The 27,927-nt window shown below is 48.4% G+C and overlaps 1 gene segment (V, D, J or C); it reads left to right on the forward strand.

Annotated features, from left to right (window-relative positions):
* LOC308345509 (T-cell receptor alpha chain constant-like) overlaps positions 1-16,669 on the forward strand; it is a 440,131-nt gene extending 423,462 nt beyond the window's left edge. The window contains exons 4-7 of the C gene segment in view: positions 12,875-13,129; positions 14,636-14,680; positions 15,353-15,460; positions 16,125-16,669.
* The last annotated feature ends 11,258 nt before the right edge of the window (positions 16,670-27,927 follow it).

The following is a 27,927-nucleotide window of genomic DNA, read 5'->3' on the forward strand; positions in this document are numbered from 1 at the left end:
TGAGTTTTCTTTGGAACCAAGTAACTTGCTTGTTCATTCAGTTGCCCCCTCTCTGCTGAGGGTCAATACAAACCTCACAATCTTTGAGGTTTTACACTGCCTCCTTATTATCTGTCTTAGAAATGCTTGCTTGATTTTTCCCTGCCTAAGGACTTCAATTTTGAAGCTCACGTTTACCCGGTGTATACTTTGCTTTTAGCCTCTCCCAAAACTGGCCTCCTTATCCCAATAATTGTGCCCAGTAAAAATCAGTTCAACTCATTCAATGATTACTGGGTATCATCAATAACCCAGGGACCATAGCTGGTTTTAAAACAAAGAAAGAAACAAAAGAAGAAGCATAAGCCCCTGCTCTCAGGAACTTCCAGTCCCATCAGGGAAACACCACTTACATATTAAAAGTCCAACAACAATGCAGATATGAGTGTGACAAGATGGCTACTGTACGTGGTCACGCACATGCCCTGGGGCCTGGCAGGGACCCCGCTGGCTGGGGACAGGGCCGTGGTGACAAGGGTCAATCCACATGCTCTGGCAGAGACCAAGCATGATTCCACCTGTGTGTTTCTGGAAAAGGATTTATGTCTGTTATCTGCTGAAATGTTTGACTTTCTTGAGGACAAAAAGCCCCCTTGGCAGAATCCTTGAGTGCTGTGAGGAGAGAAAGAGCTGTGAGTCCGGCATGCGTCACCAGAACTCTGGCTCAGTGCCAGAGAAGAAGAGGTGACTGCGTCCTGCAAAGGCATGGTTTTAGCATGCGCCCCAGCGTGGCATACTGGAAATGCTCTTGCTCCTACTCTTTCTGGCAATATATTTGTGTATATGTCCCCCAAAAAACCAGTACCTTCTTCTCAGGCATGGCCGCTGAGGTAAGAAAATGCTCCCCCAACCCCCTAGCCCCGGCCTTGGTATCTTTAGAAACACACCCACTGGCCTCCATAGGAGGTAGGTTTTTCACAAACTTTAGTGAAGGCTGTTTTTCCCAGAGAAGAAATAGCTAGAGGCTGTTTGTTGATAGCTGTGTTTAAGAAAAGGGGTGGGTGGAGGGTGCTGCCAAACCCCGTTAAGCAGGCTCAGAGCTGGCATTATAGGGAAAATGTGTGGATCAGCCTTTCCAGGTCCCCAGCTTGTAGAGCTCCAGAGAAGGCCGTGTGTCCTCCATGAGACCACGCACAACCCCAGGACTTTTTTGTAATGCACTTACCCAGAGTGTAGCTATGGGAACAACAGACTCACTTTTGGGAAGGGGACCCAAGTGATGGTTATACCAAGTAAGTAAGCTGGGGCCATCCTCTACAAATGACCCCCTTCCAGACACCCCCAACAACTGCAACCACTGTGCCTACCCCCAGTGCTGGACAACTTCTTCCGTCCACGGCGGGGAGGGGGAGAGATACAATGTCATTCATCAGGGCCACAACTAAGGTTCTTAGACAGTCACTGTCCCAAACCTTTGCCTGTCCCTTGTTTCTTTTGCCGTCCGCTTCTCTCTGCATCTCTACCGACCACGTTCCCATCCTCTGTGAAAGTCTGCCCTGCTCTTCCCTGAGGCTGGGTTTCCGACTGAACAAAGACCCACAGACCATGAGAGGTGGAAGGGTCCTTGGGGACATCTTGCCCTTGTTGTAGGGGAATCTAGAGGCCCAGGGTCCAAGCATCTGTCCTGGGCCACATGGTACAGGCAGTGCAGGGCAGGGGCAAGGCCCCAGCCCCTCAATCCCAGCCCTGAGCTCGGCAGAGCCGCACAGCTCTTTGCTAACATGGCCCTCGAGCCCGGAGTGTGGTAAGCTAAAGGCCAGCAGCACGTGCCAGCCAGGAGCTGACGGCCGAGCTCCCGCCTTGGTTCAGGACCTCGGCCCAGGCCATGCCTTCGAGAGCTTAGTTTCTGCATCTCTGAAGTAGGGAGCATGGTCTCTGGTATTCCCCTCTTTCAAAATTATATGGAAACTCTTGGGATTTTTTTTTTCTCTGTCCTATGTTTTCATAAAAGCCAGTCCCTGTCTGAATCAAGGTCATTAGAAATACAGGAATCAGGGGCACCTGGCTGTCTCAGTCAGTAGAGCATGCAACTCTGGATCTGAGAATCATGAGTTCAAGTCCCACGCTGAACATAGAGCTTACTTAAAAAAAAAAAAAAAAAAGAATCAAAGGGCTTTGGATGCTTTGGCCTAGCACCAATCACTGGGAAGTGCCTGGATCCTGCTCGGAGTCTGTCCTGGAACCAGGGAAACGCAGGGACCAACCCCTGGGCCTCATACAGGAAGACGCCTAGGAATGGGTAGTTCTAAAGAGCTAAGGAAAGGGGAAGACAGGACAGCAGCATTTCAGGAAAAGGAGGTAGACAGGCTTCAGCACGATAAAGCATCGAGCCTCCTGGGCCCTCCAGCCTCACAGCCTTTCTGAAGCCCCTTGTATCTGACAGAAGAGTAATGGGGTCAGACCCTTAGTGACCTGGCGAAGCAGGCAGGGTGTGGCGGTTTGGGGAGGTTGCTCCCCACTGCTCTGCTGACAGGAATGTGAGTGTTCTGGGTAAAGGAGGGTGAAGCACTCTCCAGCCCTCACCCCCAGCTCCCGACACCCCCACCCCTGACTCCACAGCTAGGGGCTACAGGAGATTTCCTGCAACTCCCAGAGGATCCACCAGTGGTTTTTCCCTGGATGGCTGCCCCAACACCACTGGGGCAGTGGGTCGATGGTGGTCACATGAGACAGGTTTTATCAAAGGCTTTCCTCACTGTGTGTATCAGGAGGAAGCTACAGACTTACATTTGGAAGAGGGACCAGGCTTGTTGTTCATCCCTGTGAGTATTATAGAAATCTTCATTTCGATAAGGGAAATGTGGTAGACAGGAATAAATTATGGAAGGATACTGTAATAATGAGAGCCCGTGATGTGGCCTGCTCCGTCGTTAAGAATCCTTGGTTGTCTGGGAGTAACTTAGCAGGGCATTGGGTCTAATGAAATGGTCGAGGCTCTGCTGAATAAGGGTTTTGCAAACAGTGCTTTTAGAAGACAAATCCTCAAGTTTTGGGGGGGATAAAAAACAATAATTTACTCTTGGTTCAGTTTCAGAAGCAGAACTTTCTCCTTGGCAGCTAAGGGGTCTACCCCACCCGTCAACCCTATGGCTGAGACTCTCTCTCACATTTCCCCCTGGATCCATGAAATACCTGTCCTACGTGAGAGCATCCCAGCCAGGGTGGGGGCACTCAGGGGGTGCTGGAGGGGACTGTGGAGCAGGGATGGGTCTCCTCGAGCTGCAAAAAGCCTCACGTCTTGCCCTTCGTGTGGAACACTGCTGAATCATTACATTATAGCTACTATTGACTGAACGCCTGACATACACCAGTGACTACTGTCTTTCACGAAGTTCCCATTCCATGTTCAATTCCATCCTACTGTTAGGTAGCTGGCATCATGCCCACTTGACAGATAAGGAAACAGAGCTTCCCGTAAGTAATGTGCCTAGGATCGCACAGCTAGGAATAAGAGAGTTATGAGTGGAACTCGAATCTATTCGACTTCTATTTGACTATTGTCTTCGTGTTATCCATGCTACTCGTTGTGAGCGCCATCACCCCCGTACTCGGAGAAGGAAGACCCCAGACCTGGGAGGCCACTAATTGGTCCTCGGTGTGCCCACCCTGAGCCTTCTTGCCACGGTGATCATGGCAGCCTTGAGGCAGCGTTCGGCATTTCTGAAGAGATCAGCCAAGTCATTGAATTGGGTTGTCAGGATGTAGGGATGGCAGTGAGGGAAGTGGAAACCTAGAAGGACTGTCTACTGGGCATGAAGTGACATGGAAAGAGAAATTTATCATCAAAACCATGGAATAGGCTGGTTAATTTTTTTTAAGATTGTATGTGTGTATGTATTTATTTAGGGAAAGGGAAAGAGCAGGCAGGAATGGCAGCAGGGAGTTGAGGATGCTTAGGGAGGGGGAGAAAACCGAGCAGATTCCACACTCAGCAGGGCTCGAACCCACGACCCTGAGATCATGACCTGAGCCCAAATCAAGAGTCAGACGCTCAGCCGACTGAGCCACCCAGGCCTCCTGGAACACACTGCTTAAAAGCTCTGTTCCCCCAAGAGGGAGTGCTGTAGACCTGTAGGGGACTGGGCAGCCACCCTGGGTGGCAGAGGGCAGGTATTTGTAATAGATCATACCACAGTGTGGACACGGGTGGCCGAGCACTCACTTTTGGGAGTAGAACAAGACTCCAGGTGCATCCAAGTAAGTGCCTGACCTGAGACTCTAGCCAAAGACGCAGAAAGTCCCTACTCTGCTTTCTTAGATGATGAATCTGCACTTTCTGAGCCAATTTCTCATGTTTCTTCATGAGGCTTGAATGTTTTGAAATTTTAATTTCCAGCCACTGGCTCAATAGCGGTTTATTTTCTAATGCTAGAAATTGCCCATGGATATTGGCCTTTTCATCATTACTGAGACAGACTCTTTTGCTGCTTCTAGATTCTTTTGAGATGAGAGATCTTTATCAGGAAAGAAATTATGACTGATTATGCAAAAAAATGTATTTTTGTTATCATCGAGTTTTCATGAAAGGTGGGAAATTAAACTTCCCAAAGACACTGGCCATTGGACACACTCTCACAAAACTCCATATCTAATTGAGAGCTATAGGAAGAGTTTAAAGCCCTAATTAATGGAATAAAAAAAATAAAAAGTTTAGAAAAGAGAACCATGCAGAACACAAACAAGAAATGAAATAGTCCCAATAAAAGATAGACAGCAGGATTGAATCAAAAATGAATTAAAATATTTAGAAGTCTTTTCTAGTCAATAAATATTTACCAAGCAATTATTACATTCTAAACACTATGCTAGGTGGGAGCGAGAGGAAAGGAGGGAGGGAGGAAGGGAGGCAGAAGGAAGGCAGGCAGGCAAGAAGGAAGGAAGAAAGAAAGGAAAGGAAGGGAAGGAAGGAAAGATGGCAGTCTCTGCCATCTAGGATCTCCCAGTAGGTAAACGTATATAAACAGACAACTGGGCTCAGTGTTACAATGTAGAGGAGATCCATGCAAGCTGCAACGGGAACAAAGAGGAAGGCATGCCCAACCTCCTATCTTAGTTCCCTGGTACTTCCATGCATCCCGCCCTGCACTGTAAGCTCAGTGAGGCCAGGACCCTCTCTCCTTCATCCTTACACCTCTACAGCCCAGCCCAATGTCTGGCACAGAAGTGTCACCAAACATGAGTGTTGAAAAAATGCCTTCTGGCTAGGGGAGTGAAGGAAGGCCTGAGTGGAGAGGTAGGAACTATTCAGAACCTGTGGCTTTAGACAGTAGCAAGTATTCCCCAACGGACAGAGTTGTCATAGACTTCAAAATGGGAGATTATAGAATCCATCCAAATGCACATGGGTGAGGAAAAAGCCCATCTCTCTGGGGAAAACGTCCGCTGCCTTTACCTGTTCATTTGGGTGTTTTAGCAAAGACTCTTCCCTCCCAGGCTGCATTTGGAAAGCCTGAAACCCATCCTATTTTTCAAGAACCAGAGTTTCAGTGCATGTAAGAACCATAATGCCTGTGATACAGAAGTAGCACAAGTGGGTTTTAACAGGAAAAAGGAAAAACATCTCTTGATAGATATAGGAAGTCTACGTCTCCACTTGAGAGACCACCCAGGAAACTTCCCTCCATTTGTTCTAAGGAAACTTCTCCCTTAGGACCAAAATCTTCTTTGAAGTACACAGCTCCAAGGTGTGTAGGAATGTAGGTGGAAAGAAGACTGGTAAATTCACATTTGGGAAAGATTTTAAAGTTGCCGTTGTTTCTAGAAGGTAAACTCTGCAAAGTGTTGAAGCATTGTGGTTCCTGCCTGTTGATTGCATCTGTGCCTGCCCTCGAGCTGTTCCTGATGGCAGCAGAATTCACTCTACAGCTGACTATATGTTCAGCAATTCCCGGAATAGAATGAAGCTGTTTTGTGATAATCAGAAAGAAATAATCAGAATCAGTGAGACCCCTAATCATGTCCACAGGAGTGGGCAGGAGAACAGATTCAGAACACAGAAAACTGAAGGATTAAAATTTGGATGGAATTTTAAACTCTTGGAACTAGAAAAGGGACTTCTAAGGAATATATTTATATTTATATATATCCACATACGTCCCACAGATCTTAATGAGTGTTTTAAGAAAAGAAGTTTACTAGATCAAATAAGTTTGAGAAGCTCTGGATTTCTTTACTGCAGGACTTCTCAGAGCCTTTAAAATTAGTTAATATGGCTTGTCAGTATAGAGTATAACAGCACTTTTCAAACTAATTTGAGCTTAGAATCTTTTTTGCAGAAAAATTTAGAAGGACTAGAGTTCTGTGAAACTCTCACCAAGAAGTACTTGTCTAAACCACTCTCAAACTTTGGAGATTTATTTTTTCCTCATATGGATGTCAACCCTAATCTTAGAAACCTCTGGAGAAAAATATTCTGGGGCCATGTATATAACTCACTCCTGATTCTCACAACCATCAGAGTTAAGCAGTCCTCCCTGTGCCTTTATGTGACTATTCCCCTGGCAATTTCAGCCTCTCTCTCTGCCCTCAAGGAATAACAGAACGCCTTTCTAAAAGAGCCTTGCACAGGCCTCGATTCCAGGAGTTAGCCGTCCCCTAGGTCTGCCATCTATTGCCAGGGCTCTGAATTCCCCCTCCAGATTCATCTCCCAGTGAATTCCTGGCTCTTCTTCAGATACCTCCAATTTTCCTCCTTCGCTTTCAGTGTGGAACCCAGAAAGGGTGTCCACCCTCCAGGAAGGCCGGACCAGCTCCAGCCTGGCTCTGAGGGAAAGGTCTGTGGGCTTATTACACCGAAAGCTGAGGAACTGGGACTTGGTGAGCCAGACTTTTCTCTTGGGTCAGGGAAAGAGTGATTTGGAGGAATCTGTAGCATGGGGACAGGAGACATTGCTGCCCCCAGAAGGCTGACCCTGCCCTGCTTAGAGTTCTTGTAAAGCGCCCCGCTATTGTGTTGTCTGGTAGCTACAGTCAGCTGACCTTTGGAGCTGGGACTAGGCTGGTTGTGAACCCATGTGAGTACAATCACGCATGAGTCTGGGGCAAAAGTAACCCTCGGCTTGTCTGTGAGAAAACCGGCAATGATTTACAGCAAACTCAGGGGAACAGTAAACACTTGTTTTCCATTTCCTATCAGCTCTCTTGGTGACTTAAAACGTTCCCATTTCTCATATTAAAGACAGAAGTCCCAAGAGCCAACTGAGTAAATGAAAGACCGGGCAGAATAATTTACGGAAATGTAGAAAGAGTTCCAGATACTCAGCACTCTCAAACAAAGCCTATAGTATCAGCACCAGATAATCAGAACATTCAGGAAATTAGCGACGTGCCCTTGGGGGGAAGGAATGACTTAATGGGCGAACCCGAATTCTCTCTTATTGCCTATCGTAGCCCTTAGTGGCAGCATTCCTTGTTTCAGCTAATGACGTGGTCTGGGGATACCTGCTCCCAGAATCTTCTCTGGAGTTTAGGAGTCTTGAACCTCTCCCAGGGAAAAAGTTACCCTGACCCCTATCTAAATGGCAGTTATATTTTGTGACATATCAAGGCACGGAGGCAGGATTGTATGGGCTTCAAGGCAAACTTGAGAGGTGGACAGATCTGGGAGAAATTCTGGCCCTACCCTCTCTAAAGTCTCTACTTCCTCAGCATCAAAATGCCAAGAACCACATTATAATAATATAAGATAATGCCCAGCAGATAGCAAGCAATTAATAAATGATAGCCTTTCTTTGGTTTTTTGGGGTGGTTTTTTTTTTTTTTTTGCTTTTCTGGTTTTTGGTTTTTGTTTTATTATTAACATATAATGTATTATTTGTTTCAGTGGTACAGGCCTGTGATTCATCAGTCTTATACTATTCACAGTGTTTTTCTAGTGATAATTTCATTATTATTATTATTCTCCCCATCTTCATCAAGGCCTTGCTATAAAAGGTTTACATTATTGTAAAGGGGAGGGGTAAGAGCTTCCCTGGGAAATAGAAAATCTAAGAAACAAAGACCCAGGGAGACTTTTAGGATGGTGCTTTTGGAGCCTGGTGGGTTCCAGTAGATTAATGTCAAGAAGGATATTACAAATACCTTAGCTGCCATGGGGATAAAGCAGAGTACCGTGTTAATCTTTGGAGCAGGGACCAGACAGAGTGTCCAGCCAAGTAAGTAAAGTGGAGCAAGGGTCAACCTTGACAATTAATTCTTCTTTGTCCAGGATGCTAAGTTGAGCCCAGGTATTTTCTTCTGTAGGATTCCTAATGGTTCTTTTCACCCATCCCCGGAAAATTCTCCCATCCAGCATTCAATGCTCAGGAAATATCTTTAGACTGAGACTTTAGGAATCATGAGGAAAGTGGTAAGTACATAGTCTTGGGCCCTCCATGAAAAGATCCAAGATACCGCTGCCCTGAACAGGGGTTGTGCCCTACTGAATTCTTGGTTTATTGAGATCACAGGGTACTACAGCAGGATAAGGCAGAAGGAAAAGGGATGAACAACCAAATCCTCAACACAAAAGAGCAGGAGGTCTAACTCTAGAAAGTGTGATTCTCTTGTCCCCTGGGGGAGATCAGTACTTCTATCGAAGCAAGAGGTAGATTTCGTGAGTTTCTGTAATGGTGTCACCTGCAGTGTGAATACTGGAGGAATTGTGGGCAAACTCACATTTGGAAAAGGATCCCAAGTGTCTATAATAGCTGGTGAGTCTTCCCAGGTGGCCCCATTTGCAATCCCATGGGCCAGTGAGTGTCTCTATTCCTTTCCTTGGGAATATCAGTCTTACTATGGGGAGGCTAACTGTGTGTGTTACAGCGAATTGTCTTACAGAAGCCTCTGTGAAAGGAAAAGCCATCACTATCAATTTTGAAAATCTGTGTTTCTCTAGGTCAAACACATTAAAATTTGACTTTAATCGTTCAATGGATATTTTCTAATGCCTTCTATGTGGCCATCACTCTAAAAAATGTTAGACTGACTGCAAAGAAGTCTAAGATAGATGACTGACCTATTCCCAAATTGGATAAGAACTAGCTAAAGGGACATAACTACTGTAAATTTAGCAAGCTGCAAACTATTTCAGTGTGAACAAATTGATGACATCAATAGGCACAATCGAGATTCAGAGGAATGAGTTTACAGCTGGAAGTTGGCCTAGACAGATAAGGTTTTATGCAGTAGAAAGGATTCACTAGGCCTGAAGGATAGGTAAGATCTGTATGGGCAAAGACTGGAGAGAAGGGGACTTTCAAGCATAAGGAACAACAACAAAAAAGGCATGATCTTGGATGTGAATAAGGCATGTGCATTTTGGCCTAAGTAAACACATCTGATAACAACCTGGAAGCAGGGAAAAGCAAATAAAATGTCTTTTTAGACAAAAGAGAAAAGGAATTCTAGACCCTTCAAGAGAATTCAGACAATTAGGGTCAAGGCTGGGCACTAGGATCCTGGGGATCCAATTTAGAAATGGAGACCAGATATGAATGGGAGAGGGGGCCAGCCCCTTCCATGAATGCCTCATGTCCTAGGGACCTCCCCTCTCCTTCTTCAATAGGCTCTACGAGGTAGGTTACCCCATTCCTCAGAGGAGGAGAAACCTAAGGGTTTCTGTAATGGAGACATTAGGTGTGGTATGAAGGTGTTGCCTCACGTTTGAAATTTGGCAAAGGAACCAGAGTTTCCATAACTCCTGGTAAGTCCACCCAGGCTCATTGTTTCCTGATGCTCACCAGAGGCTCAGTGGGACCCTGAGTCAGGATTGCTAAGTGGGAACACTTCCGGGTTCCTAGTACCTAACTACAAAGCACTGATTTCGTGGGAGGGAAGCTTTCATGGGAGGAATCACTGTTGTGCCCCGACACATCGGAAGCACTAGAGCTTTTGGACATGTGCCTCTGCAGTCAGTTTTGAATTATAATGAAAAGTTAGGATCTAGCAGAGCTGAACTTCCACACTGGAAACTTGACCCAGTCTTGCTAAGGCCAACGTCTGAGATGTCATCAGCGGAAGGATGGGTGTTGCTAAGGTGGAACAGGATAGGATGCCTCTCCTCCCAGGGCTCTGGCAGAGGGATCCCTAAAGACCTCCAAATTAAAAGTGATTCATTTCTCATTCTCAGACAAAAAGAGATGGTTGTGCCAGAGGTACATGGGAGCGGATGTAAAAGGACTTAAAGCAAGTTTAAGGATCAGTACCCAGCTTTTTTTACCAGAAAGTTCTGATAAGCAGGAAATTTTGCAAATCTGTTGGTTACTTGGCCATTTATGATCCAACAATTGTTTCTTGAGCACATACTACATGGCAGACACTAGGTGAACTTGAATTTTTTCTCTCAAGTCCCTTATGTGCCCTAGATGAATAGGCCTTCACCTGAAAACTCTTCCTGTGGGCCTGCAGGTAAAGCTCTATTCATTTAGGGCACAGAAAGGACTTGAGAGAAGAAAATTCAGGCTCTCCAGATCATGACAGCCCCTGAATGCCATGCCAGTATATTCGGACATTATTCTGTGGGCACTAGGGAGTCCCTGAATTATTCTGAACAAAAATGATGCAATCAGCTCTAGGTTTTAGACGAGTACTTTGGAGGATGAGCTCAAAAAAGAGAATGCGGAGACAGTGGGGGTAGAGAGGGAAGCAAGAGAGGAAGTCAGAGGTAAGAAAGCTGGACAGGAGAAACAACAGCAAAAATGCAGATAGGGAAGCCCAAAAATGAATGAGGTCTTGCTAAAAATGAGACCTGGGAGCAGCAAAAATCATCTCAAGTCTTCTGACTTCATTGATTTGCTATTTCATGTTGATTTCTCACTAGCGAAGTTGAGCAAAAATTGGCCTTTCCCTCATGGAGTCACCCTCCCATCCCCACCAACTTAAAGATGGTTTTTAAGGCACACAATCAGCCCTCAGTACCTTTCCTTGAAAAATCTCATATTCTGTAGCATAGCTCTCTCCAGACCAATGCTGTCCAACAGGACTTTCTGGGATGATCAAAGTGTTCTATCAACCTGTACTGTCCAATACGGCAGCTACAACACTCTTAAAATGAAGTTTTAATTTTTAATTACATTTTAATTTGATTTCATTTTCATTCATTTTAATTTAAATAGCCACAGGTAGCTAAAGACTATCACATTGGACAGCATGCTAGACCTTCTCCAGCCTGACACTTAGTGGCTCTAGAACTTGATTGAGTGTTTTAACCACAACTCAGAATTGGACATCGGGCCCCCACAGCAACCCCTCTTCCCCTCTAAGCCCAAACTGTACTGGTGGCACCTTACCCTCTACCTTCTCCTCAAGGCCACATTCTCTCAGCACCTCCATACCCTTCCACATCTCTATTCCCAGTCCCATCCATGACTCCCACTGAGGACTAACAAACCCATTGGGGTATGTTGGTGGCACATAATGGCTTTCAGTCTCTCTCTCTCCCTATAAAAGATTTATGCCCTAGGGCCTTAATCCACAGTGATGTCAGACCCTACCCCCACCCCCAGATATGGGGATATTGGAGAGGAACAGGCAGAATCCCTTGGGGCCAGAGCTTTGGATGTCCCTCACATGGGACCATGTACCCACCCATGTTCTGCTGCTCCAGGGACAGCCCCACACCCTTGATACCCTTGGGATGCCTTGACTCAGCAACCCAAGACGAGGCCAAAGGCTGGTGTCCCTGGTTTCAGGTCCAGCTGGAAGTCTGCATTGCCAAGGCCACCCTGGCTGGCCTCACAAGTGGGGTGCACCCCTAGTCTGAGAAACCTTGCATGCAGGGTGGGGAGCCGTGGGAGCAGAGAACCACAGGGGCAGGAAACTCTAGTCCCAACCCTGCTGTAAACTCTCTGGGTGGCCCCAGCGTGTTAACCCTCCCAGCAAACCTCTGTTTCCTCTTCTAAAGGCAGGAGGTCTGAAAGAATAAACAACAAGAGTTACATTAAAAACACAAAATTCTACAGAAATACTGAAGAACGATTCTCAGCCCTAAGGAAAAGCCTCCATCGACCCCTGTTTCCTGGGGGTGAAGAGTAGAAACAGACTGTGTATAACTCAGTAGTACATTATCATGGCAATATCCCGAAATTATCAAGAGCTACAGTTACTCTCATTGATTCAGTGCTTTATAGTTTGTTAACTGTAATTCTATAGAGAGAAACTCCCCCTTTGATTTTCCATGGAGGAGGCAATATCTCCATTTTACAGATAAAATTCCTGACATTTAGGGAGCTGATGTGCCTTGCTCAAGACCTCGGATCTAATGAATTGTAGAACAAGGACTGGGAGGCAGGTATTCCGACTTAATGTCTAAAACTTTTACCAAGGAGAAATCTCCTCATTGTGATGTGACCAATCTTTCAGCTTAATGCCAGCTGATAATAAACCTCCAATTGCTGTCCACACCCAGCCTAATTTGGGGGAGGCCACCCCTAATTCCTAGACATATGGTTTGCTTTGCTGGGCCTCTATTCTAGGCTTGCTTTGTCCTGTCAGAGCAGCATTGCTGCTTACTAGTCCCACTGTGCTTTGGAAGATGTTCCTATTAAGTGAAAGAATGAACAGTATTATTAAGGAGCCCTGCATTTCTGGTTTCCTTGAATGCCAGACAGGGCCAGCCAGGGAGCCTGCACTGAGAACCTGGCCTCTTGGCCAGGACCCGTGGCTTTTGCCTGGCCCTGACTTCCAGTCCACTTAGAACAGGTTTCCAGAATGTTCTTTTCTACCCAAAGCCTGAGAATGTGACTTTCCAGCCCCCTCAGAGCCTTGCTCTTGCCCATCACTGGCATCTGGACTCAGACCTGGGTTGGGACAAAGAGGGAAATGAGCATCTCCTAACCTGGGTTCTTTTGGCCCACAGATATCACAGACCCTGACCCCGCCGTGTACCAGCTGAGAGGCCCTAAATCCAGTAAGATCTCCGTCTGCCTGTTCACCGATTTTGATTCTGAAACCAATGAGCAGCAAGCCCCGGAGTCCACGATGATCAGGCTAAACAGTACCGTGCTGGACATGAGGTCGATGAATTCCAAGAGCAATGGGGCCCTGGCCTGGAGCACCAGCACTGATTTTAAATGCAATGAGACCTTCAACGAGGAATTCTACTCCAGCTCAGGTGAGAGCAGCCTCGGTGCCTGTGCCAACCGAGGCTCCCCACTCGGGAGATGCCTGGTTCTTGCCTTAAAAGCTGCTCTGATGGGTGGTCTCGGCCTCATCCACTGTCAGCGAAGCCCCTCCACTCCTGTGACTGAGCACCAGGGAGCTCCATCCTGGCATGTCCCAGGATGTCCTAGGCAAAGAGCAGATGGGGAGAAGGTGGCGGGAAGGGTACTGTCTTCTCACCTGCCCCGAATTCCCACCTCCCTGCCTCTGCTCAGGCTGTTTGCCCCCTCGCTGCTCCACCAGGTCCCCATCTAATGCCTTTCTCCGAGATACCTCCCTTTGGTTCTGTCTCTCTGCCAAAGAGCCAACCTCAGCCAGTCATTCATTCACTCAACAAACACTGGTTGTGCATATAAAATGTGCCAGGGGCTGGAGTGAAAGAGTAAGTAAGTCAGATGAGGGGTCTGCCCCGAGCAAGCTCCACTACAGTTGGGGGAGGCCATCCATCAGCAAGCAGAAATCTAGAGAACTTCGGATTGTAACATGTGCTTTAACTTGGGGGTGGAGGAAGCAGCCAACTTAGGGACAGAATCTGGGCAAGACTCTCTGGGGAAATGCTAGGTGAGATGAGAGTTAAAGGAGAAGAAGGGAGCAGCCGTGCCAAGGGTAGAGGGGGGAGCCTGTGGAGGCCTGACACAGTGGCACGGCAAGGAAGGGGAGGAGCAGCAGGACAGGAGATGGACGAAGTAGGGAAGGGCCTCATCACAGGGCCTCCTAGGTCATGAGAGGGCAGCCACCCTCCTAAGTCCAATGAGGAGCTATTGATTGGTTTTAAGTAGGAGAACGACACCCAATTTGCTTTTTTAAAAGAGCACTCCAAGTGGAAAATGCATTGTAGGAGCCAAGAGTGGAAGCAGAAAGGAAGCCGTTGCCACAGACAGATGACGGGGGCCTGGACAGGGGGAGTAAAGGAGTTGAGTGGCCAACACGATTTCAGATTCAAAGGGAGAACCAGGCAGGGCTGCAAAGGAAAGAGGAGAGCAAGGAAGGTGGCTGGATTTTCTGCCCAAGCCGTTGAGTCAATGACAGCGCCATCCACTGAGATGGTAACAACAAAGGAACAAATTTGAAGTGCAGGGATCGAGACTCCATGGAACACAGGAGGGCATCTATACCCCTCATGGCACTTTGTCACTGTGTGGTGTCTTACTACCTCTTTCAGACTCCAGACTGGAGCCTACCCAAGGGCAGGATCTGTGTCTGATGGTTCCTTGTGGCCTTGTGTAAAGTGACAGGTCCTTTGCACAAGCAGCGTTTGTGAAATGAATGGAGTAGTCCCCAGAAGCCAGGGCCCTCCCAGCGGGTGTCCATAGGTGACAAGTCCCTTCCAGATCTCTCCAGGAGAGCGCATGGAAAACCTGTAGACAGAGACTCATCTGCCCAAATCCTAGAAGGTCTGGCTGGCATGGGAGAGACGGCTCACTCAACTCTAAGAAAATGTCTTTGTTTCTCTTTTTAGACTTTTCCTGTAACGCCACTTTGATAGAGAATAGCTTTGAAACAGGTAAGAGAGGGGTCTAACCCAGCTTCAAGATGTCCCCACAATCATCCTGACTAGATAGGAGGGGCGGGAAGGGATATATGGATCTGGAATGAAGTTAGGAAGAATGATAATATTCTTGAATCCCCAGGCTCCTCTCACCATCTCTAACGTGCTTTCCCCCTCTGAGGACTTTCAGGATGAGTCTCTAGTTTCCTAGACCCCCATGACTCACTCCTAGGGCTCTGGAAAACCAAAGAGAGCTTCTCGGTGGCCCAGCTGTGACATTTCCAACTAGCTTGTGCAGGGCCCTGAACTCACCAGCTCCTCCTGAGGGTGTGTTCCCTCTGTGCCAGTAGCTGGGGTTCTGCCTTCTTTCAAGAAAAGCAGCAGGATTCCTCTAGGCAGGCGTCTCGTCTCTCAGGATCCCCACCATTCCCGGCCACCTGCCCTGGGCCCATCCATTTCCATCTGAGCTGTTTTCACTGAATCGTCCCTCTTGGGGTCCAGGCGCCTGCTAGTCACCCGGGGGCCCAGACCCAGGGGGGTTACAATGAGTTCTGAGCCCTGCCCCATCCCCACTCTTGAGGGAGACAGACATAAAATAAGAATTGAGCAGCTCGTGTTTTCCTTTGAAAAGAATAATACAAATAGGCTTAGGAAGGATATGCATGCCAATAACCTCTTTTTTGGCAGATATGAACCTAAACTTCTACAACCTGCTCGTGATCGGGTTGCGTGTCGTCCTCCTGAAAGTGGCTGGGTTTAACCTGTTCATGACGCTGCGGCTGTGGTCCCGCTGAGGTGAGCGGGCATCTCAGGTGGGAGGAAGGGCTGTGAGGGTCTCGAGGTGGGTCTCCAATGTCGGAAAGCAAACCTCGCCCCAGGGCTTGCTTTTAGGTCCTATAGCGGGGCCCACCAAACCCCTCCACTTTCTCCGGTTAGGGGTTACTACTGTAAATAACAGTGCCCTGGAACATTGGTAGATCTCCTCAAGGGACAAGAGGCACCTCAGCTGAGCCATGTCTCCCCTATAAATTATGAAGAATAGCTGTTATTCTCCTCATTTTGGAAAGAAAGACATTGAGGCCAAGTCACAGCAAGGGCCAGCCGCTAATGAGTGGGAAAATATGAGAAACTCAGGACCCAGACTCGTTTACACCCATGCCTTCTATTGTACTCCTTTCACTGCAAAGCCTACAGGGGCCCCCAATTCCTTTCCTCATGTCCTCTGCCCCCAGTACGATGCAAAGACATTATATGCCTCTTACGCCCTAACCCTAGCTCTCTCCCTGTATCCCTGTCATCCTACTGACAAGTGCCTCCTGTTCCACCACCATCAACAGGAAGTCCAGTGTCCATTCGATCCTAGAACTCTACAAATGGAGGCCTCTCCATCCATATCCCTAACTGTCCTGACTCTGTCTCCTCGGGAGTCAGCCCTAACCACTGTGCTTCCTCAACCCAGGTCACCAAGAACATGAGAGCTCCTGGCACTCCCTCGCTCCTGGCTCCCCACCGTACCTCTTCCCCCTCTTCAAGCAGAGAGGCAGACTGTCTGCTCCCCTGAACGGATAAGAAGGCTCCCTCTGCCTCTCTGGCCCCACTGGCAATGGCCACCAGCTGGATCCCACCAGATACTCACCATCAAGGTGCTGAAGAGCTGCCAAACCCTGCCTCTACCCCCCTCAGTTCCCTCACTGCTGCTTGTCACCACTGGAAAGTCAGGGGGCCGCTGCGGAGTGACTCCCTGTCCCTCCCCTGAGACTGCCTCTTACATCCCCTGTCCCCTATCCTCCGGGCAAGGAACCCCCAGTGGGTCCTCCTGGGCTCTCGCTCCCGGAGAAGGTTGTGAGGAGTCCGTTTTTTTTAATTAATGTTCATAAATATGTATACCTTTTTCCCCAAGATGTGGGGGAAATCATTACGGAGACCCTGCTGTGCTGTGTATCTGAGCCGCGTTGTGTATCCTGCTACCCACGGCTTCATTAAAGGCAATTTGGAAGAGCCCGGATGTGCTCCTGTTTGACTGGGTTTGGTCAGGGTCACGTATGCTCGGCTTGCTGTTGATCCCTGACTGGGCAGAAAGAAACCAAGGCATTTGTCCTGATGTTGCTCGGGGTGCCTAATTCAACAAACTGCTGAAGTCAATCTCATCCTGGAACAACCTCTAAAAAAATTCCACTTAGAAGGCTGAGCTGGGGGGGAGGGTGCGGGGGGCAGGCAAACCCACTTAAAAGTTGAGGTCCCTGCTCTTCTGTCTTCCTGCTGCACCACTGGGCCACCCATAGTAGGAGGCCCATGTCCATGACTGATCAGGACTGGCCGTGGAAATCTGGCAGGCAGGGACCACACAGCAAGCATCCCCAAAATGCCACCCACTGTCTCCTGCCCTCCGGGACCATTTCCTTTCAGACTGGATTCTCACTGAAACCGTGCGTGGCCCCTACAGATTCATGGCTGGGGACCACCCACCAGTCCACTGCCTGGGTCCCACCCCAATGCCCCAACTTTGGGGTGTCCAGTCTAAGAGCAGGGGAAGGGAGTGAAGATTAGCCAGACTTTCTACTGCCTCCCTCCCCCCCAGCCTGGATATAAGAAATGAATCCTCTCTCCTCAAGCTCAGGGACTCTCCCAGGGAGAGTGTGTATATGTCTTAAGCTCTTACCAAGAGGACAGAAGGTAGGGCTCCCCGGGGTCCCCGGTATTCTTCTGGGCCTGAGTGCCTTTCCTGGGGTCATGGACACTGACAGGAACCCTTCCGAGATGCAGCCATCCTCCTCATAATTACTGCCATCAAGCCCAGGGCTTAGGGATTCCCAGGGGGAAGGGAGGGTCCTATCCCCAAACACCTCTATGGTTCACATATGTGTCTCCAACCACATCAGCCAGAAATATGTAAATCCTTCCAGCTACAAATCAGGCCAGCTGCTTTTCATAAGGATCAAGCCCCCAGCTCAACAGGGGACTTGGGCATGTCCTTCCCTTCCATGATTTCCAGAGTCACCGCCTATAAAATATCTTCTAGGACTGGGAAGCTGCCTCCAGCTCCACAGACCTCTGACTCTGTAGCCTCTGTGGAGGAGGACGGTCACAGAATCCGCAGTTCTCACTGAGTCCCCTCACCTGCAGCCTAAACTCAAAGTCCCTTTAAAGCTCAGAAAAAGGGACAGCCACAGAGGTCACCCCATCATCAGGGTCCCTCTCACACACAGCAGGACAGGTACCACCTTCCCAAAGGTAAGGTTCTGCCTCATCACCCTGACACGATGCCAGAGATCCTGCCATTGGGAATTTCTTTTAATTAAAGTATTCTCCTCTCCCGATTCAGTGAAAATGCCCCTGGGAGGGTTAATAGAGCAAGCCTTTATCAACCCTTAAAAACCTAAGGCAAATTAGTTGATCTTTTTTTTCCTCCTAAAGTAGTAATTCACTCTGGTCTGTATACAAAAGACCCCGGTGGTCGGGGAGGCAGCTCTACTCCTGAGAGTTGGCAGCAAAGATGCTGAGCCTGAGGCGGACACGGGGGCTTAGGGCAGGGGACAGGAGCAAGGACCCTGGAAGGCAGTGAAGGGGCTAAAGACAGATCCCTCCAAGAACCTGGGAGGAGGCCAGGGGAGTCTGTGGAATCATGCCAGCCCAGGGCCCTCAGTTGTCAGGGCCCTGAAGTCATGGACCCCTAAGGCCACCCAAGGACCTATGAGGTGACAGGCAGTGGCTGGGGACCCACCCAGACCCATGAAGGGAGCAAGGGTTCCTCCTTCCGGGCCCAGCCCTAGCCAAGGGTGACAAGGCCTCAGGCACATAGGAGGCCATCTGGAAAGCAGGGTCAGCACACCCCTGAGACATTTCCATCTCAAACCAGGGCTCCTCGATCCTAGCAAGAACCTTCCCTCAAATCTAAGGCGGTTAAGCCTAAAGCCAATTAGAGCCGAGTCAGAGGGCAGACCGGGAGCAAGTGGGTGTGCTGAGGGGGAGATAAGGACACTCCACTCCTCTGTATCCACTCTGTTCTCACCTCTGGCCCCAGGCCCCACCTAGGGTGTCAGAGGGAATTAAAATACCCTTACAATCCCAGACCAAGGGTTTCTGTGCCCCTTAGGAGGTTAGCACAGGGCCTAGGGTCACTGCAGCAGAGCCCCTCAGGGCTGTTAGGGACCAAGGCACTGTTCAGCCTGGAAGGAAGAGGCTGCTGAAGAAACCCGGGTACACCATCATCACATCCATACAAAGCCCCAGCCCTGGAGAACCCCAGGCGCCAAGAACAGAGACCAGTCTCGAGGAGACAAGACCTCTGTCCCACTAGGGAATGTGTCACCAAGGCCAGCTGTAGAATGGATTTGTCTAGACAGATACCCAACTGCCCAAAGAGCTTAATTAAACACAGGCCCACTCTGGAGGCAAAAGGATGGACCAAATGACTTCTCATGACCCCAGTTCTAAGATTCTAGAAGATTCTCTGACACTTCACCCAGAGACCTGGCCTCTCGCCAGTGTAACTGGAATAACTGTCCCCTCAAGAGAAGAGGGCTAATCAAGGATGTGCTTCAGGAACACCCTGAAATGGGGTGGGGTCTTCAACTCCAACAGAGTGACCCCCTCTGCTATGACCCACCATTGGAGGGGCAGCCACATGAGTCTTGAAGGATTATTTATCTTCTTGGTTTGCCCATTAAAATCCCACTCCCCTGGGTCACATGGAAAGCCTTAACAGATATCACCGTAGTTACCACATAATATCTTGGCAAGAAAGTCCACTCAACTCTGCACTCCTCAGGATGACCCATGTATCTTGTTCATCACTGAGTCCACAACACCTAGCCCCGTGGCTGGCACGCCACAGATGCTTAATAGATGCCTAACTAGCAAATGAACAAATAAATACTTAGTGCCATTAGGCACTGGGAAGGAAGCCAGCTTGGTGGGGGCCGTGGGGGGAGCATAAGAGAAAGGAAAATAGTGATGAATAGAGGAGTCGGCTGGGTGAGCCGCTATTTCATGATTTTGCCAAGAGCTAAGAGTAACCTGTCAAGAACTATCAGGGAAAGAAAAACCTGAGTGATGGCCCATTGGCCAGTGAAGTCCCCAGGCAGGCAATCATCCAATAGAGTCTGGAGGATGGTACCCTTGGGAGGTGCCAGGGAGGCAGAACTCAGGTCACTGCCCAGCTATTCCAAGGTCAGGGGCCAAAGGTCACATTACCCGGTCCACCTCACTTTCCCCACATGTCCTATCTTAAACGCTTCTGCAGCCTACTTCCTGGGCCATTGTGTGGGACAGAGAGCTCCTGAGGGTGGACCTGGGGAGCAGCCAGGTGGCGTGGTGTGGTCACTCTGTTAAGAAGCACACTGACCCCTGAGGACTTTGTGGAAGGCCACCTGGTTTCCAGACTTCGTTTCACCCAGACACACGCATGCAGAAGGTTTCCTCTGAGCATTACATGGAGAGCTGTATTTTGAAATTAATAAACAGATCAGCCACTGAGTCAGTAGCCAGAAGTAGGACAGGAAGTGGAAAAAGTCTCCCACTTCCCGCCAGGTGTCTGGGGGCTCAGGGCCTCCCCTCCCCATTTCCATGACGTCATGGTGGCCCCGAAGGGCAAATGGGGCACCCTTTGAAGCTCTCCCGCAGAAGCCACATCCTCTGCAAAGAGGAGTTAAAAATACTGAGTTCGAGATACCATCGCCCCAGGCCACGTGCCTGGGCCAGGCTGGCTGGGCCGTTACACCGCCACCGACCGCAGGTGCGACAGGAAGAGGGGGAGCTAAGAGGGGCTGGCAGGCACCCAGCGGCGCTCGGGGGAGGTGCCGCACGCCCGGCTGCACAGAAGCCTCCCCGCCTCTGCCCCTGCTCTGAACCGAGCCCTAAGATCAAACCTTGACCACACCTGTTTAAATATTTGCTTAATACGGGGCAGGCCTTCAAAAGCTTCCGTCCAGCCTACCCTCCCCCGAGGTGTAGGGGCCACATATGCTAGGGCTGGCTGGTTCTCCGAGGAAGACCCTTACTCCAAGACGCGGCTGAAGTGCCGGGTGACGGTCCTGACAGACATCTGCCTCTCGGAGACCAGGAGCCCAGGACCCAGGAGCCCAAGAGGCAAGGAAGGGTCCGCCAAACTCATACCAGAACCCAAGAGGCGGAAAACGCGCCGAGTTTGCACGTCCCGCTCAGTGGTAGTATCCCCCGCCGCCCAGCTGGGGGCAGCAGCGCTCCACCAAAAAAAAGGCCTCTTCCCTTAGTCCGTTCATTCTGGTGAAAGACCCCAAAACTTGGGGAAATCTCCTTCAGAGGAAGATAAAAGGGCAGGTGACTTTCCTTCCGCGAACGGAGCCCCTGCCCTTCGCCAGGCGCTGCACGGGGCTCGAGAGCTTTGGTGATCTCAGCACCTCCCATAGAGGGAAGTGGGGCCCCGGTCAGGCCCTGCAAGCGGCAGGGGGCACCACCCGCCAACATCAACAGGCTCACCCACACGGAGTGCTGAAGGGGAGCTGGGGAGGGGGGCGGGCGGGGGGCGGGGGAGGACGGGGCGGGGGGAACTAGGGGGAGCCTTAGGAGAGAGGTGTGCATTCAGAATGGAGAGCCTGAGCTGGCACCCAGGGTCCTCTGCTGCCCTGGCCTTGTGCCCTGGGCGGGTCACTAACCGCCTGAAGGCTCAGTTTCCCGATGAGATCAGTGCTCTCTCCTAGGGTAGTTTAAGAACCAGGACTTTCTTTCACGTTGCATTCCTGCCACGTGCCAGACCCTGTGCCAGGCTCTGGGATTGTCTCTGTACAACTGGATGATTTCACACAGATGAAGTTCAAGTTTAGGCAAAACTAATCACCCGTGATAGAAATGAGAACGGTGGGGACGCCTGGGTGGCTCAGTGGGTTGGGCTGCTGCCTTCCGCTCAGGTCATGTTCCTAGGGTCCTGGGATCGAGTTCCACATCGGGATCCTTGCTCAGCAGGGACCCTGCTTCTCTCTCTGTCTCTGCCTGCCACTCTGCCTGCTTGTGTGCTTGCTCTCTCTCTGTCTCTGGCAAATAAATAAATAAAATCTTAAAAAAAAAAAAAAAAGAAAGAAAGAAAAGAAAAGAAATGAGAACAGTGGGGTAAAAGGATTGACTGGAAGGGTGCATGAGGGGAGTTTCAGGGTGAGGGAAATTACCTATCTCGATCTGGGTGATGGTTATGTGGGTGTACACTCATGTCAAAATGCATCAAAATGGACACCTAAGACTTGTGCATTTTACTGTATGTAAATTTGATCTCAATAAAGTACTGTTCCTATTAAATACAGTCTTGGTCCTTAAGGAGCTAACAGTCCAGTATGTGGGCATTAAAGATAAGTGTCAATTACTGTACTTGTATGATGGAGGTTTTGGTTATCAGATTTGGGGGATGAGTCCTCAGCAGGAGTCAGGAGAACCAGTGGTTATTTGTAAGTATCTTACCACCCCTCACTAGTCTTCAACATTTGAGTCCCAGTTTTTCATCAATCATGTGGATAAAATATAAAGTTGCCCGCCCGCTTCTCGATGCCATCGAAGGGATAAGGGTGTACAAGCTTAGTAAACACACATGTTCAGAGAAATACCTGAGAAGAGGGACTGTGAGCCCACAAGCTGATTGTCAGGGTGGCCCACCACGCTGACCGAGGCCAGCCCCTGGCCAGCTCCAGGCTCCTAGGCCCCACTAGTATATGCTGTTTCCCACAGCAGCGAACCCTCTCCCTTCACCATGGCCCCAGGAACTTCTCACTATACCAGCAGGCACGTTTTCTTGCTCCCTCCATGGCTCCCAGCTTCCAGGAGAGCTTGATGGAGAGCATGCCAGAGACAATGGCAAGGCTGCGGTCCAGTTTCTGACAATAGACACCACTCCTAGCCTCAGAGCACTCTAGGGCTCCCCAATCACCCTACCCAAATACTTTTCGTTCTTATCTCCCCTCTCACCTTCTGGGGCCTCTCTGCCCTCAGAAAGGTCACCAGGAGGCCCCGCAGGACACAAGGTCTAAAAGCATAAGGCACACCTCTGCAGCACCCTCCCATGGGCTAGCTTCTCTGGGTGGCCATCTTCTTGCAGGCCAGAACACCCTAAAGGGCTCTCAGGGGCTTTCACTGCCTTTGGGAAGAGCCCTGTCTTCCTGTTTGCTCTGGAAATGGGAGCATGTTTCCATTCCAGAGGCAGTAGTGTCCATGGGAGAGATCCCCCCCTTTCAAAAATCCCAATGACGGAGAAGAGAGTGCCCATCCACCCTTTCCCTGAACCACCCAAACACAATTCAGCCAAGGAGGAGAAAAGAAAATATTAGGGGAAACGCCCATAAATCCAAGACAAGGCTGGCAGGACTTAAGAGAATTTAAGTAGATGAATGTGGTTTAGAGTGGTGAGCAACTGTCTCCATTTCATGCTTCCAGCCTTGATCGAGGGAAACTGGGTTAACCTTAAAAAGGACGTCTCTCCAGCGGAGACCTCAAGTCACTATTTTTAGCAAACTCAAGGGTGTCCTCACTTCTCCTGGCTCACCCGTTATTCCAGTGATTTACCAAGCAACATGGTGGGGCAGCATCCTTATCTAGAATCTTTTCTGCACACTGGCCTCTTCTGACACCAAAGCAAACATTATCTCCTCTGATCTTTACGGTAAACCTAAGCAGGAGGCAGAGTACATCTTCCCCTTTCACAAGGGAGGAAGCAGGTAAAGTAGCTTGATTGCGATCACAGAGCACTAGGCCCGCAGCAGCACTAAACTCAAACCCCCTGGTTTTGCACGAAGCACTGTGGATGCCCAGTACCACCTGGTTCCAGATGCTGCCATCAGAAAGAGCGGGAAAAGCCTGGGGTCCCTGGACTTCCCCAAGGCCTGTCTTGTATTCCGCCTGGATGTCCCTTCCCTCTACTGTGACTGTTTGCTCCTACTTGATCCCCACTTTAGGACTGGACTAGAAGGCAAAGCAGAGGCCTGCACCTTTAGTTAGTCCCGAGGCAATACTTTTCTGCACGCGCAGACTCCACGACTCGTGTTGACGAGTTAGCAAAGTGATAACTAGGCTAGCCGGGCCCTCAGCTCTCTCAAGGGTCAGATCGCAGCCTAAATGTCACTGTCTCAGAGAGGGCTTTCCTGACCACCACTTCTCAGGAGCTCCCTCCCCAGCTCCATTTACAACCACCGCAGTCTGTTTATTTCCTCCGCTCCCCCATAGAACAAGATTCTATTTATGTGCTCATCTGGCTCTCCCCAGCTAGGTAGGACTTAGGGCTGAGAAAGGGAGGCACCTGGTCTCTTTTGATCACCTCTGTTTCGTACCTGACAGAGTACGAAGACTGACAGAGGAGACATTCAGATATTTTTTAACTAAATAATGGAATTATAGAAAGAAGGCACTCTCCCTCCAGATGTGTCTTACTAAGTAATAGCCTGAAATTAGATTGGGGGAAAATGTTGCTAATTGTTAAGGCTGAGTGTTGGGCATCTAGGAGTTTATTTTACTAGTCTTGTGTGCGCACATGCGTGTTTGTGTGAGAGAGAAAACATTTCAATAATAAAAAGTTAAAAGCAAAGTGGTTCATCCCTGTTATTTTAAAAAGCAGAGCATGCCTGAACAGCTGACCCAATGAGGACTCCTAGCAAAGTCTCCTCTCCTCTAAGGAAAGAGGAAGGCCCACCCTGGCCACGGTAGTCCTGAGGCCCAAAGCTGAGGAAGAAAAATCAGCGTGTGCGAATGGTCCTCAGCGTTTCTGATCACTGCCATGAGAGTACTGACACATTTGTGGAGCAATTACATTAACAAGGTACTCTCACATACATTTTGCTGGGACGTGTGAAGTAGTATGATCCCTGTGCTTACTATTTTATTATTTCTCACAGCCAAAGCCTAATCCAAATGCTTTGGAATAAGACAGAAATAAGATTCAGACCCTAACCCTTGCAAACTGAATTTCCATTTCCTCCTCTGTAAAGGAACACCACCTCCCCCCCTCATGGGATTTATAGGGAAACATAAACAGCAGGAGGCCACTTCATGGAAGACACATGGCAGACACTGAGTGCTAGCCTCACTCACTTCTAGACAGTAAGGGCCATGTCTTATCTTTTATAATCCCGTGCACTGTGGAGTGCAGTACTTAGGTGCCTATTAATCACTGTTTTATTTTTTTTAAGATTTATTTATTTGAGAGAGAGAGAGAGCATAAGCGGTGCTGAGGGGCAGAGTAAGAGTGGGAAGCAGACTCCCTGCGTGGCAGGGAGCCCCAAACAGGGCTGATCCCAGAACCCCAGGCTCAGAGGCAGAGGCTTAACACTGAGCCAATCAGGCGCCCCTATTTACTAAATTTTAGAGGCAGCACAAAAGGTCAATACAGACAATAAATGACAGAATGGATTCTTAAATCAACACTCGCCAATCAAGCAAAATGCTTTGCAAAATGCTTTCTGCAACACCAGGCTGCCGGGGGGGCGGGGGCTGGAAAATATACCTCTTTTTCATCCCATTGACAGAAGTTTTGCAGTAAGTTTGGACCCTCTTATTAACACAATGTAACCAAATAAAATGTGTTTTATTTTGCTCTTCAGGAGCTTCCTCCCACTCTTTTCTCATCTCCTTATCTAAGAAGCCTTCTTCTGGGAAATGCTGCCTTCCCTCACAGGAGAGATCCATTTTTGGTGTTTGATAAATTTTTAAAAAATTAAACGTAGTTACAAAGTCATATAGCACTCAACTTTCGTCTAGACACTCCAAGCCTCTGGTAACTGGCCAGTGCTAGCTCTCTTGAGCCTCCACAACCAGGGAACAGGCCTCTGTGACCTCGCTGCATATTTTCCAACCATCATACCAAAAGTATTTTGAAGCCTGAGATGAAAGGGTATGATCAAAGAGGCCAAAGGTATAAGCTTCGAAGAGAATTAAACACAAGAGATGGTTTCCACGTGACAGGGTACAGGAAATGTGTGGGCAGGAGGTGCTCCGGGCTGGGCTTCCCACTGCTGCAGAGAATGGCAAGGAACAGACTACGTACAGTGGTTGTGGCAAATGGCTTCCGGCCCCACAAGAGAGCACAGAAAATAAAAATAAACCCACCTCATAAAAGGTGTTGAGCTAGAGGCAGCAGGAAATGCTGCTACTCTGTATACTGTAGTACTCAATACCCCCTCGTTCCACATGCTGTATGGAGCACCCATGTGGAAGGTCCATGGAGAAGCATCATTATAACACAGATGGTGGGTATTCAGAAAGGTCCAGATAAAGGAAGAGGCATTTTATGAACAGATTACCTATTCTGGCTCAGTGCCTCTCATCTACCATGTCTTTAGCTACTTCAGCTAAAAAAAACAAAACAAAACAAAACCCACAAAAGAATCAGAAACTCAATTAGGGGAGTGGTGTAGGGGGTAATAACATTCCTTTTAAGCTTAAAGGAATAGTTCCACAGCTAATTCTTCTGGATATACAGAGTTCAGAACCACTGAACAAGTCAACAGCAGCCTAAAAACAAATGAGTCACTTATAATGAGGCTTTAACTAAATTTAAACTCAAACTCCAAAAGCATTCTATAGGCTTTTTGCCCTACTACAAATGTGAAAACACATAAAAAGATGGTCACTGGCTTGAGTAAATTATCTCTATCTCTTGAGTAAATTGGTGGTCACTGGCTTGAGTAAATTATCTCTAGATAATCCAATAAATGCCCCACATATCTCAAGATCACTGAAAGACATTAACAAAACCTGTATATTAAAGGCTCTGAAAATTGTAATGTCTTCCCTGATAAACTTCTTTAAGATTTATTTGAGTGAGAGAGCAAGGGGAGGGGCGGAGGGAGGGATATGGAGAATAGCAAGTAGACCTCCCACCCCTCACTGAGCACAGAACCTGAATGCAGGGATTGATCCCACAACCCTGAGATCCTGACCTGAGCGGAAAAACCCAGAGTCAGGCACTCAACTGACTGAGCACCCAGGGGACCCTCCTTGATAAAATTCTTGTTCCCAGTTTACAACCCATTTGCCTCAGAGGTCAGACACTCTTTTTATTCAAAATAACCTGTTTAACAATCTAGACTAAAAATAATCTAGAAGCCTCCTGATAAAGCTCTATCTGTATATGATTTAAAGCAAATTATGTTGCGTCGTCATAATTTTTGTGAACTAGAATTCCTAGGAACTGTGAAATACACCAAAATTTGAGAACCACTGCTCTGGCTCAGTGCTTCTCAAACTTTAATATGCACATGAATCACATGGGACCATGTTAAAGATTCTGCTTCCACAGGGTCTGGCGTGAGGCTTGAGAGCCTCCTTCTCAACTAAGTCCCTGGGTGGTTCTGCTCATCAATGAACTCCGTTTTGAGTAGCAAGAATCCAGACCTGGACTCCTCCAGTTCGGCTGCACATGAGAATCAGCTGGGTAGCTATACAAAGTACGGATGTCCCCCTCAAAGACCTTCATTTAATCGGTCTGGGATATGACCTGGGCATTGAGATCTCACTTTTAAGTTCCCCAAGCGATTTTAATGGGCAGCCAAGCTGGAGAACCTCTAGAGCACAACTCATCATCTCAGTAGTCAGCTAAATTTAAATAGGGGAATTCTCAGCATAACTTAGGTCCTATATATAGCACCCAAGATGGAAACAGGGTTGCTAGCATGATACATATAAATACGCCTCCACTTCAGAGCCAGCAGCTCTGTTGCTCTACACAAGCTGTGTTGGGACTTCTGATCTTCAAGTGACAAACCTCATCTTCAATTTCTTCGCATATCTAATGAGGATTAGACCCCCAGAGACAGCTGCATTAACAAAATAAGAGAATATTTATGCAAGTGGTTTGGAGAGGACTGTTTCCTATCAACAAACAGATACACAAGCCTCACTTTTGCACTTGCTGACACTGCATATTACATATTTCACTTTTCACCACCAAAGCAAGTTGAAACAGACGTAAATGTGGAAGCACCGGCCCAGTTCAATTCCTAACAAAGTGCTTAATGATGCAGTCCCAGGAATGCATTGTGTCACACGCACAAAACCACCTGTAACAAGTGAAGGATTAGTAAAGGATTACCAGCCTCAGGGAAAAGACAAAGGACTGTCATTTCCCAGGGTTGTCAGCCCTGCCTTTTGTCATTAAATTCAGATATACTTAATGAAAACATGGAAGTAGATACACAGTTGCAAGTGATCAACTCCTAAAGAGCTTTGCAAAGGACTGAAGGGAAAGAAGGATTTTAATACCAATAAAGAATAAAAACAAAAACCAAAAAGAAGAGAGAGAGAGCCAGAGGCACAGG

The sequence above is a fragment of the Martes martes genome (assembly GCF_963455335.1).
Source record: "Martes martes genome assembly, chromosome: 7".
NCBI classification, from domain to species: Eukaryota; Metazoa; Chordata; class Mammalia; order Carnivora; family Mustelidae; genus Martes; species Martes martes.